Source organism: Pelodiscus sinensis, chromosome 10, assembly GCF_052426305.1.
Source record: "Pelodiscus sinensis isolate ZL-2025 chromosome 10, ASM5242630v1, whole genome shotgun sequence".
Classification (NCBI taxonomy): domain Eukaryota; kingdom Metazoa; phylum Chordata; order Testudines; family Trionychidae; genus Pelodiscus; species Pelodiscus sinensis.
The window spans coordinates 46,427,217-46,440,358 of NC_143061.1; the positions used below are offsets into that span (position 1 = coordinate 46,427,217).

A 13,142-nucleotide genomic window follows, 5' to 3' on the forward strand; every position below is an offset into this window, starting at 1 on the left:
TAATGAAATGTGCTGCACACGCCTATGATTCTAAGGTTAGTCTATGCTGTGGTTGCATGGGGCATAGGAATGATTCTCAGTTGGATCAGTGTGTGGGGCAGTGAGTGTGCACCTCAGGTGGATGAATGTGCTTTGTGGGGAGGCACATGGGAGAGATTAATCTGTACTATGGTTGCAAGCCACAGTGCTGTGGGCAGTTTGTGTGTGCTGTGTCTGTGGGGGGCTGTGGGCAATGCTGTGGGTGGTTAATGTGTGCTGTATCCTTGGGGGGCAGTGGGCAATGCTGTGGGGCAGTCATTGTGTGATGTGTCTGGTGGGAGGATGGTGCTGAGGGACAGTTAGGGTACGTCTAGTGTGTGCTGTGTCAGTGGGGAACAGAGAGCGGTGCTGTGAGGTGATTAGTGTGTACTGTGTCCACTGGAGACAGGGAGCAGTGCTGTGGACAGAATTTGCTATGTCCCAGATGAACAAGGGGTGATGAAATCTCATGATACCATCTACATGTTTTGTTAGTCTATAAACTGCTGATCATTTGTTGTTGTTTTTTTTACAGTGGGGGCAGTGTGTGATGTGTCTGTGGGGGTAGCCATTGGTGCTGTGGAGGAGGTTAGTGTGTGCTGTGTCAGTGGGGGACAGAGGGCAGCGCTGTGGGGGTGGATAGTGTGTGCTGTGTCCGTGAGGGATGGGCAGTGCTGTGAGGGTGGATAGTGTGTGCTGTGTCCGTGAGGGATGGGCAGCGCTGTGAGGGTGGATAGTGTGTGCTGTGTCCGTGAGGGATGGGCAGCGTTGTGGGGGTGGATAGTGTGTGCTGTGTCCTGAGGGATGGGGCAGCGCTGTGGGGCCGGTTAGTGTGTGCTGTGTCCCTGAGGGATGGGTAGCGCTGTGGGGCCGGTTAGTGTGTGCTGTGTCCCTGAGGGATAGGGCAGTACTGTGAGGCCGGTTAGTGTGTGCTGTGTCCCTGAGGGATGGGCAGCGCTGTGGGGCTGGTTAGTGTGTGCTGTGTCCCTGAGGGATGGGCAGCGCTGTGGGGCCGGTTAGTGTGTGCTGTGTCCCTGAGGGATGGGCAGCGCTGTGGGGCCGGTTAGTGTGTGGTGTATCCCTGAGGGATGGGCAGCGCTGTGGGGCCGGTTAGTGTGTGGTGTGTCCCTGAGGGATGGGCAGTGCTGTGGGGCCGGTTGGTGTGTGCTGTGCCCTGAGGGATGGGCAGCACTGTGGGTCCGGTTCGTGTGTGCTGTGTACTGAGGGATGGGCAGCGCTGTGGGGCCGGTTAGTGTGTGCTGTGTCCTGAGGGATGGGCAGCGCTGCGGGGCCGGTTAGTGTGTGCTGTGTCCTGAGGGATGGGCAGCGCTGCGGGGCCGGTTAGTGTGTGCTGTGTCCCTGAGGGATGGGCAGCACTGTGGGGCCAGTTAGTATGTGCTGTGTCCTGAGGGATGGGCAGCGCTGCGGGGCCGGTTAGTGTGTGCTGTGTCCTGAGGGATGGCCAGCGCTGTGGGGACGGTTCGTGTGTGGTGTGCTCTGAGGGATGGGCAGTGCTGTGGGGCCGGTTAGTCTGTGCTGTGTCCCTGAAGGATGGGCAGTGCTGTGAGGCCGGTTAGTGTGTGCTGTGTCCCTGAGGGATGGGCAGCGCTGTGGGGCCGGTTAGTGTGTGCTGTGCCCTGAGGGATGGGCAGCGCTGTGGGGCCGGTTAGTGTGTGCTGTGTCCCTGAGGGATGGGCAGTGCTGCGGGGCCGGTTCGTGTGTGCTGTGTCCTGAGGGATGGGCAGCGCTGTGGGGCCGGTTACTGTGTGCTGTGTCCCTGAGGGATGGGCAGCGCTGTGGGGCCGGTTAGTGTGTGCTGTGCCCTGAGGGATGGGCAGTGCTGTGGGGCCGGTTAGTGTGTGCTGTGCCCTGAGGGATGGGGCAGCGCTGTGGGGCCGGTTCGTGTGTGCTGTGTCCTGAGGGATGGGCAGCGCTGTGGGGCCGGTTACTGTGTGCTGTGTCCCTGAGGGATGGGCAGTGCTGCGGGGCCGGTTCGTGTGTGCTGTGTCCTGAGGGATGGGCAGCGCTGTGGGGCCGGTTAGTGTGTGCTGTGCCCTGAGGGATGGGCAGCGCTGTGGGGCCGGTTAGTGTGTGCTGTGCCCTGAGGGATGGGCAGTGCTGTGAGGCCGGTTAGTGTGTGCTGTGTCCCTGAGGGATGGGCAGTGCTGTGAGGCCGGTTAGTGTGTGCTGTGTCCCTGAGGGATGGGCAGCGCTGTGGGGCCGGTTAGTGTGTGCTGTGTCCCTGAGGGATGGGCAGCGCTGTGGGGTCGGTTAGAGTGTGCTGTGCCCTGAGGGATGGGCAGCGCTGTGGGGTCGGTTAGTGTGTGCTGTGTCCCTGATGGATGGGCAGAGCTGTGGGGCCGGTTCGTGTGTGCTTTGTCCTGAGGGATGGGCAGTGCTGTGGGGCCGGTTAGTGTGTGCTGTGCCCTGAGGGATGGGCAGCGCTGTGGGGTCGGTTAGTGTGTGCTGTGTCCTGAGGGATGGGCAGCGCTGTGGGTTCGGTTAGTGTGTGCTGTGTCCCTGAGGGATGGGCAGAGCTGTGGGGTCGGTTAGTGTGTGCTGTGTCCTGAGGGATGGGCAGCGCTGTGGGGCCGGTTAGTGTGTGCTGTGTCCCTGAGGGATGGGCAGCGCTGTGGGGCCGGTTAGTGTGTGCTGTGTCCTGAGGGATGGGCAGCGCTGCGGGGCTGGTTAGTGTGTTCTGTGCCCTGAGGGATGGGCAGTGCTGTGGGGCCGGTTAGTGTGTGCTGTGTCCCTGAGGGATGGGAAGCGCTGTGGTGTCGGTTAGTGTGTGCTGTGCCCTGAGGGATGGGCAGCGCTGTGGGGCCGGTTAGTGTGTGCTGTGTCCCTGAGGGATGGGCAGCGCTGTGGGGCCGGTTAGTGTGTGCTGTGCCCTGAGGGATGGGCAGCGCTGTGCGGCCGGTTAGGGTGTGCTGTGTCCTGAGGGATGGGCAGTGCCGTGGGGCCGGTTAGTGTGTGCTGTGTCCCTGATGGATGGGCAGCGCTGTGGGGTCGGTTAGTGTGTGCTGTGTCCCTGAGGGATGGGCAGCGCTGTGGGGCCGGTTAGTGTGTGCTGTGTCCTGAGGGATGGGCAGAGCTGTGGGGCCGGTTAGTGTGTGCTGTGTCCTGAGGGATGGGCAGAGCTGTGGGGCCGGTTAGTGTGTGCTGTGCCCTGATGGATGGGCAGAGCTGTGGGGCCGGTTAGTGTGTGCTGTGTCCCTGAGGGATGGGCAGCGCTGTGGGGCCGGTTTGTGTGTGCTGTGTCCCTGATGGATGGGCAGCGCTGTGGGGTCGGTTAGTGTGTGCTGTGTCCTGAGGGATGGGCAGCGCTGTGGGGCCGGTTAGTGTGTGCTGTGCCCTGAGGGATGGGCAGCGCTGTGGGGCCGGTTAGTGTGTGCTGTGTCCCTGATGGATGGGCAGCGCTGTGGGGTCGGTTAGTGTGTGCTGTGCCCTGAGGGATGGGCAGCGTTGTGGGGTCGGTTAGTGTGTGCTGTGTCCTGAGGGATGGGCAGCGCTGTGGGGCCGGTTAGTGTGTGCTGTGTCCCTGAGGGATGGGCAGCGCTGTGGGGCCGGTTAGTGTGTGCTGTGCCCTGAGGGATGGGCAGCGCTGTGGGGCCGGTTAGTGTGTGCTGTGTCCTGAGGGATGGGCAGTGCCGTGGGGCCGGTTAGTGTGTGCTGTGCCCTGAGGGATGGGCAGTGCTGTGAGGCCGGTTAGTGTGTGCTGTGTCCCTGAGGGATGGGCAGTGCTGTGAGGCCGGTTAGTGTGTGCTGTGTCCCTGAGGGATGGGCAGCGCTGTGGGGCCGGTTAGTGTGTGCTGTGTCCCTGAGGGATGGGCAGCGCTGTGGGGTCGGTTAGAGTGTGCTGTGCCCTGAGGGATGGGCAGCGCTGTGGGGTCGGTTAGTGTGTGCTGTGTCCCTGATGGATGGGCAGAGCTGTGGGGCCGGTTCGTGTGTGCTTTGTCCTGAGGGATGGGCAGTGCTGTGGGGCCGGTTAGTGTGTGCTGTGCCCTGAGGGATGGGCAGCGCTGTGGGGTCGGTTAGTGTGTGCTGTGTCCTGAGGGATGGGCAGCGCTGTGGGGTCGGTTAGTGTGTGCTGTGTCCCTGAGGGATGGGCAGAGCTGTGGGGTCGGTTAGTGTGTGCTGTGTCCTGAGGGATGGGCAGCGCTGTGGGGCCGGTTAGTGTGTGCTGTGTCCCTGAGGGATGGGCAGCGCTGTGGGGCCGGTTAGTGTGTGCTGTGTCCTGAGGGATGGGCAGCACTGCGGGGCTGGTTAGTGTGTTCTGTGCCCTGAGGGATGGGCAGCGCTGTGGGGCCGGTTAGTGTGTGCTGTGTCCCTGAGGGATGGGAAGCGCTGTGGGGCCGGTTAGTGTGTGCTGTGTCCTGAGGGATGGGCAGTGCTGTGGGGCCGGTTAGTGTGTGCTGTGCCCTGAGGGATGGGCAGCGCTGTGGGGTCGGTTAGTGTGTGCTGTGCCCTGAGGGATGGGCAGCGCTGTGGGGCCGGTTAGTGTGTGCTGTGTCCCTGAGGGATGGGCAGCGCTGTGGGGCCGGTTAGTGTGTGCTGTGCCCTGAGGGATGGGCAGCGCTGTGGGGCCCGTTAGTGTATGCTGTGTCCTGAGGGATGGGCAGTGCCGTGGGGCCGGTTAGTGTGTGCTGTGTCCCTGATGGATGGGCAGCGCTGTGGGGTCGGTTAGTGTGTGCTGTGTCCCTGAGGGATGGGCAGCGCTGTGGGGCCGGTTAGTGTGTGCTGTGTCCTGAGGGATGGGCAGAGCTGTGGGGCCGGTTAGTGTGTGCTGTGCCCTGAGGGATGGGCAGAGCTGTGGGGCCGGTTAGTGTGTGCTGTGTCCTGAGGGATGGGCAGAGCTGTGGGGCCGGTTAGTGTGTGCTGTGCCCTGATGGATGGGCAGAGCTGTGGGGCCGGTTAGTGTGTGCTGTGTCCTGAGGGATGGGCAGAGCTGTGGGGCCGGTTAGTGTGTGCTTTGCCCTGATGGATGGGCAGAGCTGTGGGGCCGGTTAGTGTGTGCTGTGTCCCTGAGGGATGGGCAGCGCTGTGGGGCCGGTTTGTGTGTGCTGTGTCCCTGATGGATGGGCAGCGCTGTGGGGTCGGTTAGTGTGTGCTGTGTCCTGAGGGATGGGCAGCGCTGTGGGGCCGGTTAGTGTGTGCTGTGCCCTGAGGGATGGGCAGCGCTGTGGGGCCGGTTAGTGTGTGCTGTGTCCCTGAGGGATGGGCAGCGCTGTGGGGCCGGTTACTGTGTGCTGTGCCCTGAGGGATGGGCAGCGCTGTGGGGCCGGTTACTGTGTGCTGTGTCCCTGAGGGATGGGCAGTGCTGTGGGGCCGGTTAGTGTGTGCTGTGTCCCTGAGGGATGGGCAGCGCTGTGGGGCCGGTTACTGTGTGCTGTGTCCCTGAGGGATGGGCAGCGCTGTGGGGCCGGTTAGTGTGTGCTGTGTCCTGAGGGATGGGCAGCGCTGTGGGGCCGGTTAGTGTGTGCTGTGTCCTGAGGGATGGGCAGCGCTGTGGGGCCGGTTAGTGTGTGCTGCGTCCCTGAGGGATGGGCAGTGCTGCGTGGCCGGTTAGTGTGTGCTGTGCCCTGAGGGATGGGCAGCGCTGTGGGGCCGGTTAGTGTGTGCTGTGCCCTGAGGGATGGGCAGCGCTGTGGGGCCGGTTAGTGTGTGCTGTGCCCTGAGGGATGGGCAGCGTTGTGGGGTCGGTTAGTGTGTGCTGTGCCCTGAGGGATGGGCAGCGCTGTGGGGCCGGTTAGTGTGTGCTGTGCCCTGAGGGATGGGCAGCGCTGTGGGGCCGGTTAGTGTGTGCTGTGCCCTGAGGGATGGGCAGCGCTGTGGGGCCGGTTAGTGTGTGCTGTGCCCTGAGGGATGGGCAGCGTTGTGGGGTCGGTTAGTGTGTGCTGTGCCCTGAGGGATGGGCAGCGCTGTGGGGCCGGTTAGTGTGTGCTGTGCCCTGAGGGATGGGCAGTGCTGTGGGGCCGGTTAGTGTGTGCTGTGCCCTGAGGGATGGGCAGAGCTGTGGGGCCGGTTAGTGTGTGCTGTGTCCCTGAGGGATGGGCAGAGCTGTGGGGCCGGTTAGTGTGTGCTGTGTCCCTGAGGGATGGGCAGAGCTGTGGGGCCGGTTAGTGTGTGCTGTGTCCTGAGGGATGGGCAGAGCTGTGGGGCCGGTTAGTGTGTGCTGTGTCCTGAGGGATGGGCAGAGCTGTGGGGCTGGTTAGTGTGTGCTGTGTCCTGAGGGATGGGCAGTGCTGTGGGGCCGGTTAGTGTGTGCTGTGTCCTGAGGGATGGGCAGCGCTGTGGGGTCGGTTAGTGTGTGCTGTGTCCTGAGGGATGGGCAGCGCTGTGGGGTCGGTTAGAGTGTGCTGTGCCCTGAGGGATGGGCAGTGCTGTGGGGCCGGTTAGTGTGTGCTGTGCCCTGAGGGATGGGCAGAGCTGTGGGGCCGGTTAGTGTGTGCTGTGTCCTGAGGGATGGGCAGAGCTGTGGGGCCGGTTCGTGTGTGCTGTGTCCTGAGGGATGGGCAGCGCTGTGGGGTCGGTTAGTGTGTGCTGTGTCCTGAGGGATGGGCAGAGCTGTGGGGCCGGTTAGTGTGTGCTGTGTCCTGAGGGATGGGCAGCGCTGTGGGGTCGGTTAGTGTGTGCTGTGTCCTGAGGGATGGGCAGTGCCGTGGGGCTGGTTAGTGTGTGCTGTGTCCTGAGGGATGGGCAGAGCTGTGGGGCCGGTTAGTGTGTGCTGTGTCCTGAGGGATGGGCAGCGCTGTGGGGTCGGTTAGTGTGTGCTGTGTCCTGAGGGATGGGCAGAGCTGTGGGGCCGGTTTGTGTGTGCTGTGTCCCTGAGGGATGGGCAGCGCTGTGGGGTCGGTTAGTGTGTGCTGTGTCCCTGAGGGATGGGCAGTGCTGTGGGGCCGGTTAGTGTGTGCTGTGTCCTGAGGGATGGGCAGTGCCGTGGGGCTGGTTAGTGTGTGCTGTGTCCTGAGGGATGGGCAGCGCTGTGGGGCCGGTTAGTGTGTGCTGTGTCCTGAGGGATGGGCAGCGCTGTGGGGCTGGTTAGTGTGTGCTTTGTCCTGAGGGATGGGCAGTGCTGTGGGGCCGGTTAGTGTGTGCTTTGTCCTGAGGGATGGGCAGTGCTGTGGGGCCGGTTAGTGTGTGCTTTGTCCTGAGGGATGGGCAGCGCTGTGGGGCTGGTTAGTGTGTGCTGTGTCCTGAGGGATGGGCAGCGCTGTGGGGCCGGTTAGTGTGTGCTGTGCCCTGAGGGATGGGCAGCGCTGTGGGGCCGGTTAGTGTGTGCTGTGCCCTGAGGGATGGGCAGCGCTGTGGGGCTGGTTAGTGTGTGCTTTGTCCTGAGGGATGGGCAGTGCTGTGGGGCCGGTTAGTGTGTGCTGTGCCCTGAGGGATGGGCAGTGCTGTGGGGCCGGTTAGTGTGTGCTGTGCCCTGAGGGATGGGCAGTGCTGTGGGGCCGGTTCGTGTGTGCTGTGCCCTGAGGGATGGGCAGTGCTGTGGGGCCGGTTAGTGTGTGCTGTGCCCTGAGGGATGGGCAGTGCTGTGGGGCCGGTTCGTGTGTGCTGTGCCCTGAGGGATGGGCAGCGCTGTGGGGCCGGTTACTGTGTGCTGTGTCCTGAGGGATGGGCAGCGCTGTGGGGCCGGTTAGTGTGTGCTGTGCCCTGAGGGATGGGCAGCGCTGTGGGGCCGGTTCGTGTGTGCTGTGCCCTGAGGGATGGGCAGCGCTGCGGGGCCGGTTAGTGTGTGCTGTGCCCTGAGGGATGGGCAGCGCTGTGGGGCCGGTTAGTGTGTGCTGTGCCCTGAGGGATGGGCAGCGCTGCTGGGCCGGTTAGTGTGTGCTGTGCCCTGAGGGATGGGCAGAGCTGTGGGGCCGGTTAGTGTGTGCTGTGTCCTGAGGGATGGGCAGCGCTGTGGGGCCGGTTACTGTGTGCTGTGCCCTGAGGGATGGGCAGCGCTGTGGGGCCGGTTACTGTGTGCTGTGCCCTGAGGGATGGGCAGCGCTGTGGGGCCGGTTAGTGTGTGCTGTGTCCCTGAGGGATGGGCAGCGCTGTGGGGTCGGTTAGTGTGTGCTGTGTCCTGAGGGATGGGCAGCGCTGTGGGGCCGGTTACTGTGTGCTGTGCCCTGAGGGATGGGCAGAGCTGTGGGGCCGGTTAGTGTGTGCTGTGCCCTGAGGGATGGGCAGCGCTGTGGGGCCGGTTAGTGTGTGCTGTGTCCTGAGGGATGGGCAGCGCTGTGGGGCCGGTTAGTGTGTGCTGTGTCCTGAGGGATGGGCAGCGCTGTGGGGCCGGTTAGTGTGTGCTGTGCCCTGAGGGATGGGCAGCGCTGTGGGGCCGGTTCGTGTGTGCTGTGCCCTGAGGGATGGGCAGCGCTGTGGGGCCGGTTAGTGTGTGCTGTGTCCTGAGGGATGGGCAGCGCTGTGGGGCCGGTTAGTGTGTGCTGTGTCCTGAGGGATGGGCAGCGCTGTGGGGCCGGTTAGTGTGTGCTGTGTCCTGAGGGATGGGCAGCGCTGTGGGGCCGGTTAGTGTGTGCTGTGTCCTGAGGGATGGGCAGCGCTGTGGGGCCGGTTAGTGTGTGCTGTGTCCTGAGGGATGGGCAGCGCTGTGGGGCCGGTTAGTGTGTGCTGTGTCCTGAGGGATGGGCAGTGCTGTGGGGCCGGTTCGTGTGTGCTGTGTCCTGAGGGATGGGCAGCGCTGCGGGGCCGGTTAGCGTGTGCTGTGTCCTGAGGGATGGGCAGCGCTGTGGGGCCGGTTCGTTGCGCTGAGGGGCAGGATGCCGGAGGCCGGGTCAGTGTGTACCCCGCAGGGTGAGTGCTACGTGTGCTGTGGCCGGAGAGGGTCCGAGGACGGTCACTGCGCGCTGGGCCCGTGGGCGGCGGGGGCGGTGCTGTGGGCGGGAGGGTTTAGTGCCGAGGGTGGGGGCGGCCATTGTGTTTGCGCTACCAGCATAGCAGTGGTGCGGGGCTAAGCGTGTCCAAGGGCCGTTCCCAACCGAGTTTATTGGCAGACCCGTTCCGGTTGCTAAGCGCCGGTTCCGGTCGCGCAGTCGCGGCGCGGGGTACAGTTGGGAGCGGCCGCGGCTGCCAGGCAGGCGGTGCCTACACCGGGCGCGTTTGTTCCGCCGCGCCGCCAGGGGCAGCAGAGCGGCTGCGGTAGGGAGTCGGGCGCAGGCCGCCGCAGCTGCAGGGCGCTGAAGGGCCGCTGCGCAGCACCGTGGGGCGGGGGAGGGAGCGAGCGACAGACCGTCAGGCGAGCGCCTCGCGTCGTGTACCTCCTCCAGAGCCGCTAGGGTGGGAGCGGGCTCAGCTGGCAAGGTCCCGCTGGAGACGCCAACGACCTGTCTCCCGGCCGCAGACACGACCCCAAGAGGAGGGAGGCACCCGCCACCAGGCCCAGTCCGCGCCGAGCGAAGGTACAGTCACGCTGCCGCCGCGAGTCCCGGCTGGCCTTTGCCGCCGAGCGCGGGCCTGGGCTGGCGGCGGATTGCGGCCGTGGAGCCCTTAGGGCCTGAAGGCGGTAGTGTCTGGAGCCTCCCCCCACTTTACGTCCCGCGGGCCTGTGATGGGGGATGCTAGTGTGAAACCTCCCCCCCCCCCCCGACCCCTCGGGAAGAGAAGAAGGCTCCTGTTGAACTTTGCTCCTGCCTCCCCAGGCCCCGTGGCGGGGAGAGGGAGAGGCTGGGGTGAAGGTCTCTGTGGTCTTTCTCTTCCTCAGTACTTGAGTGAGGAACTTCCCCTGTGGGTAGAGCTGGGTTATCTGGAAACTGTCTCTACTTTCGCCTCCCCCACATCAGGGTAGGCCCTTTCTCTGTAGGGCAGGCCTAGACTCTTGGTCTCTGCTCGAGACAATTCTGTGTCTTCGGCTTGACAAATATTTAGGGGGAGGGCTTCCATGCTTCACTAGCTGCTTCTGCTGCTCTTGGGTTGATGTTGACACGCATTGTTTCCTCTTTAGAGCTGGGGTTTGAACAGACTTCCTGTTACAAAACCGGCAGAGACAAAAATCTGCTTGTCAGTGTCTTGAGAGGGGAAAAAGATCTGCCTTAATGAGAGGAGGATGTACTTCACCTTTTCAGCTGTGGAGAATGAATTGTAGTCTGACTAAAGAGAAATTAATGGCCTTGCTAGTGAGTTGATCTCCCAGGGCAGTAATGATGAGGAAAAAGAATAGAGTAAGTGACTTCACCTTTGCAAAATTGCAGCACACAGTAGCCCAGAGTAGGTCAATATACAAAAGATAAATGAGGCCTTTCAGTAATTGGGCTGTTTTAATCTGTATAATTAACAAGCCCAGTACCTGGTTTTTTTAGTTGCTTTGTACTGAAATAGTAAATAGTGGGGTAGAATTTGGGAATGCCAACAAGGATGGTGACTAGGAAGGGTCAAAGCCCCTCTGCTCCTGACACATTACATAATTTTTTTGCCTAGGGCTGATAGAGTTCACCCTCTGTTTTAGACCCCTCCCCAAAACAGAACCCATGATTAAGGTTGAGAATTACCTTTGGTTAGAATGCTCAGTCCCTTGCAAATTAACAGATTAGAATCTAGGGTCACATCTAGACTTGTGGGAAGATTGACACTGCCGCGGTTGAGCTTCTGTTGTTCTATTTAGTAGGTCTAGTAAAGACCTGCTAAATCGAATGCTGAGGATGTCCCTGTCGGTGCCATTTCTCCCATTGACCTCTTGCTGTGGGAATAGTGCTGAAGTTTGGCTTAAGGTACATCAACTCATAGTTGAAATTGAGTACCTTAAGATGACCTTCCCCCGTAGTATAGACCTGGCCTAGGACATTTCATTATAAGTTTATTTTAGATTTTAGCAGTTTGTAAATGAGAGGCTTTTAGTGGTGATATAGCTTTGTGCACATCTTGAATTGCTTTGTGTGTGTAGATTGGTTTTAGGTCTATTTTGAAGAGGATGAATGACAGCTAATGTTGTTTATATTTAATTTGTATGCTGCCTTTCATTCTGAAGGTTCCCCAAATGCTTTACAAATGTAACAAATTGATATATAAACTATAACAGGGACCACTTCATCCATCACTGAAATGGAACCACTTCTGGGATGTAAAACGGCTACTGTTTAACAACGCTCAGCAACACTGCACAACAGTTTAGGATGGAACTGAAGAAGAATACTGTTTCCAAATGAAACCACAGGGAGAATTTTAGGTAGGCAAACTAATTATCTAAGTTAGAATTTGGTTAGGAGGACTGCACAACATTTGCCCCTATTTCGGTTACATGCTTTTTTATCTTTATATTACAGGAGACTGACTCTCAAATATTATATATATATATAAAATTTTCCAATGTGACACAATTGCCAGTACTAGGGCCTGATCATACAAATTTACTTATATGCATAGTCCTCATAGGACTCAATGCAGGAATAACTCTGGATGTGAAAATAACTTGGCAGGATTGGGCTATCACTTAGCAAAGGGCTCCCATAAAATCTAATGTGACCTAACATTTTTGTGAAGGGACTATTTTCTCTTGTTTTGTCAGAGATTACATTTTGATTTTAACTCATTTTTATTTTTATGAAAAATAGTAATCTAGTTGTAATTTATTTAAAACTTGTATTTTACCTGAAGAAAATATGTTAGTTAACACATCCAGTGCATGGGAAAAGATTAAACTTTACCACTTTTCAATTTCTTTAAGACAAGAGACTTATTCTTTTAAAAATAATTATATAAAATGTGGCTCTAAAAAGGTACTTTGCCTTTAAAAACAAAATATTTGAAAATTAATATTTTTTTACTTCTCTGTCAAACACTCCAGTACAAGTTCTGTGCTTCCCTTACAGCAGTTCAAGGTATCATCAGGTACTAGGGATTTTAAAATTTGGTTAAATAGATAATCATGCGACAGTTGAAAAATCTCAGCGGTTATATGGTTACGTGCTGTGGGCTCTGCCGTATAAATAAGCTTAAATAACATAATATCTTAAATAAGCTTTATACCACAGAGCCTGCAGCGAAGCCTCCTTGGGAGCTGGGTGGCTAGCCCCTGCCATCTCCACTCCCAGGGAGGTGGTTTCTCTGCCACAGTGAAGCCACTTCTCAGGGATCCAGGCAGTCAGTCCTTGCCCACCGAGCTCCCGGGGAGGTAGCTTTGCTGCCCTGCTGCAGAGAAGCTGCCTCCCTGGCAGCCTGAGTGTGATTGACACTGACTATATCAATAAGCTGATGCCTATTGGTTTATGGGGGGGGAACCTTTTTTAGGTTGGGGGCTTCTGACCCACAGAAAAATCAGTTGGGGGCCACACACAAGCGAGAAGAAAAAAAAAATACCTACAAACCCTCACTGACGTCCACCCCATCTGAGAAGGAGAAAGACACTCCTCACATTCCCCTCGCACACCAGAGCTTAGGGAGGATCCAGGCTAGTAGACTTTGTGTACTTCAGTCCTGCACGGGGGGAAGTGTTGGTGGGGGGCTGGAGAGCTAGCATGGGCTCCTCAATACTGGGGTGGGGAGAGCTCTGAACCCCGAGGGCCAGATCCAGACAAGCTGGGGGCTGCAATCGACCCTCAGGTGTTAGATTCCCCACTGCTGAAACAGTTACTCAGTTATACTTTATCGTTCCTATCAGGAAATGCAACTTTCTTTACGGTGTTTAGGTGTTTATGAGGTCATAAACAGAGGAAATACAATACTATGATCCGAAAATATTATTTTGTTCACTTTTAAGTAATACAGAGAGTTTCTTATTTAACAGATGGGACCTAAACAAAGTATATTTTAATTATTATATACATATACATACACACACACGTATGTATGCATGCATGCATGGCTTTTCTAGTTAAAGAAGTTTAACGGAATAATATTGCATAAACCAGAATAAGCAAATTAGTTGTTAGTGTCAGAAGTTAGTTGCTATTGTGAGAAGTATCATTTGACACTTCATTCAGTCTTCTTGTGCAATGGTACAAAACTGATCTTTAAAAATAACAAAAAGCATAAAATATTGTCCCACAGACCTACTTGTGTTTGTAAGAGTGCCATTGACTTGCTATTATAAGAGAATTTTTTACATTTAGTATCCATAGTTGTTTGTGACATAAGTGATTGAGCCATATAGTTTTAAGATTTTTCTTGAATTGCCTTATTGTGTAGTT

General features: G+C 58.0%; 1 protein-coding gene across 2 annotated transcripts in view; it reads left to right on the forward strand.

The window, feature by feature from the left end:
* The first annotated feature begins 9,056 nt into the window (after positions 1-9,056).
* Positions 9,057-13,142, forward strand: part of CAB39 (calcium binding protein 39) — a 91,159-nt gene continuing 87,073 nt past the window's right edge. Inside the window, exons 1-2 of one of the 2 annotated variants that reach the window (XM_075937496.2) lie at positions 9,057-9,422; positions 11,036-11,182. The gene's annotated coding sequence lies outside the window, so the exon portion shown is untranslated. The remainder of the gene's footprint in view (positions 9,423-11,035; positions 11,183-13,142) is intronic. The other variant, XM_075937497.2, reaches the window with a different exon arrangement.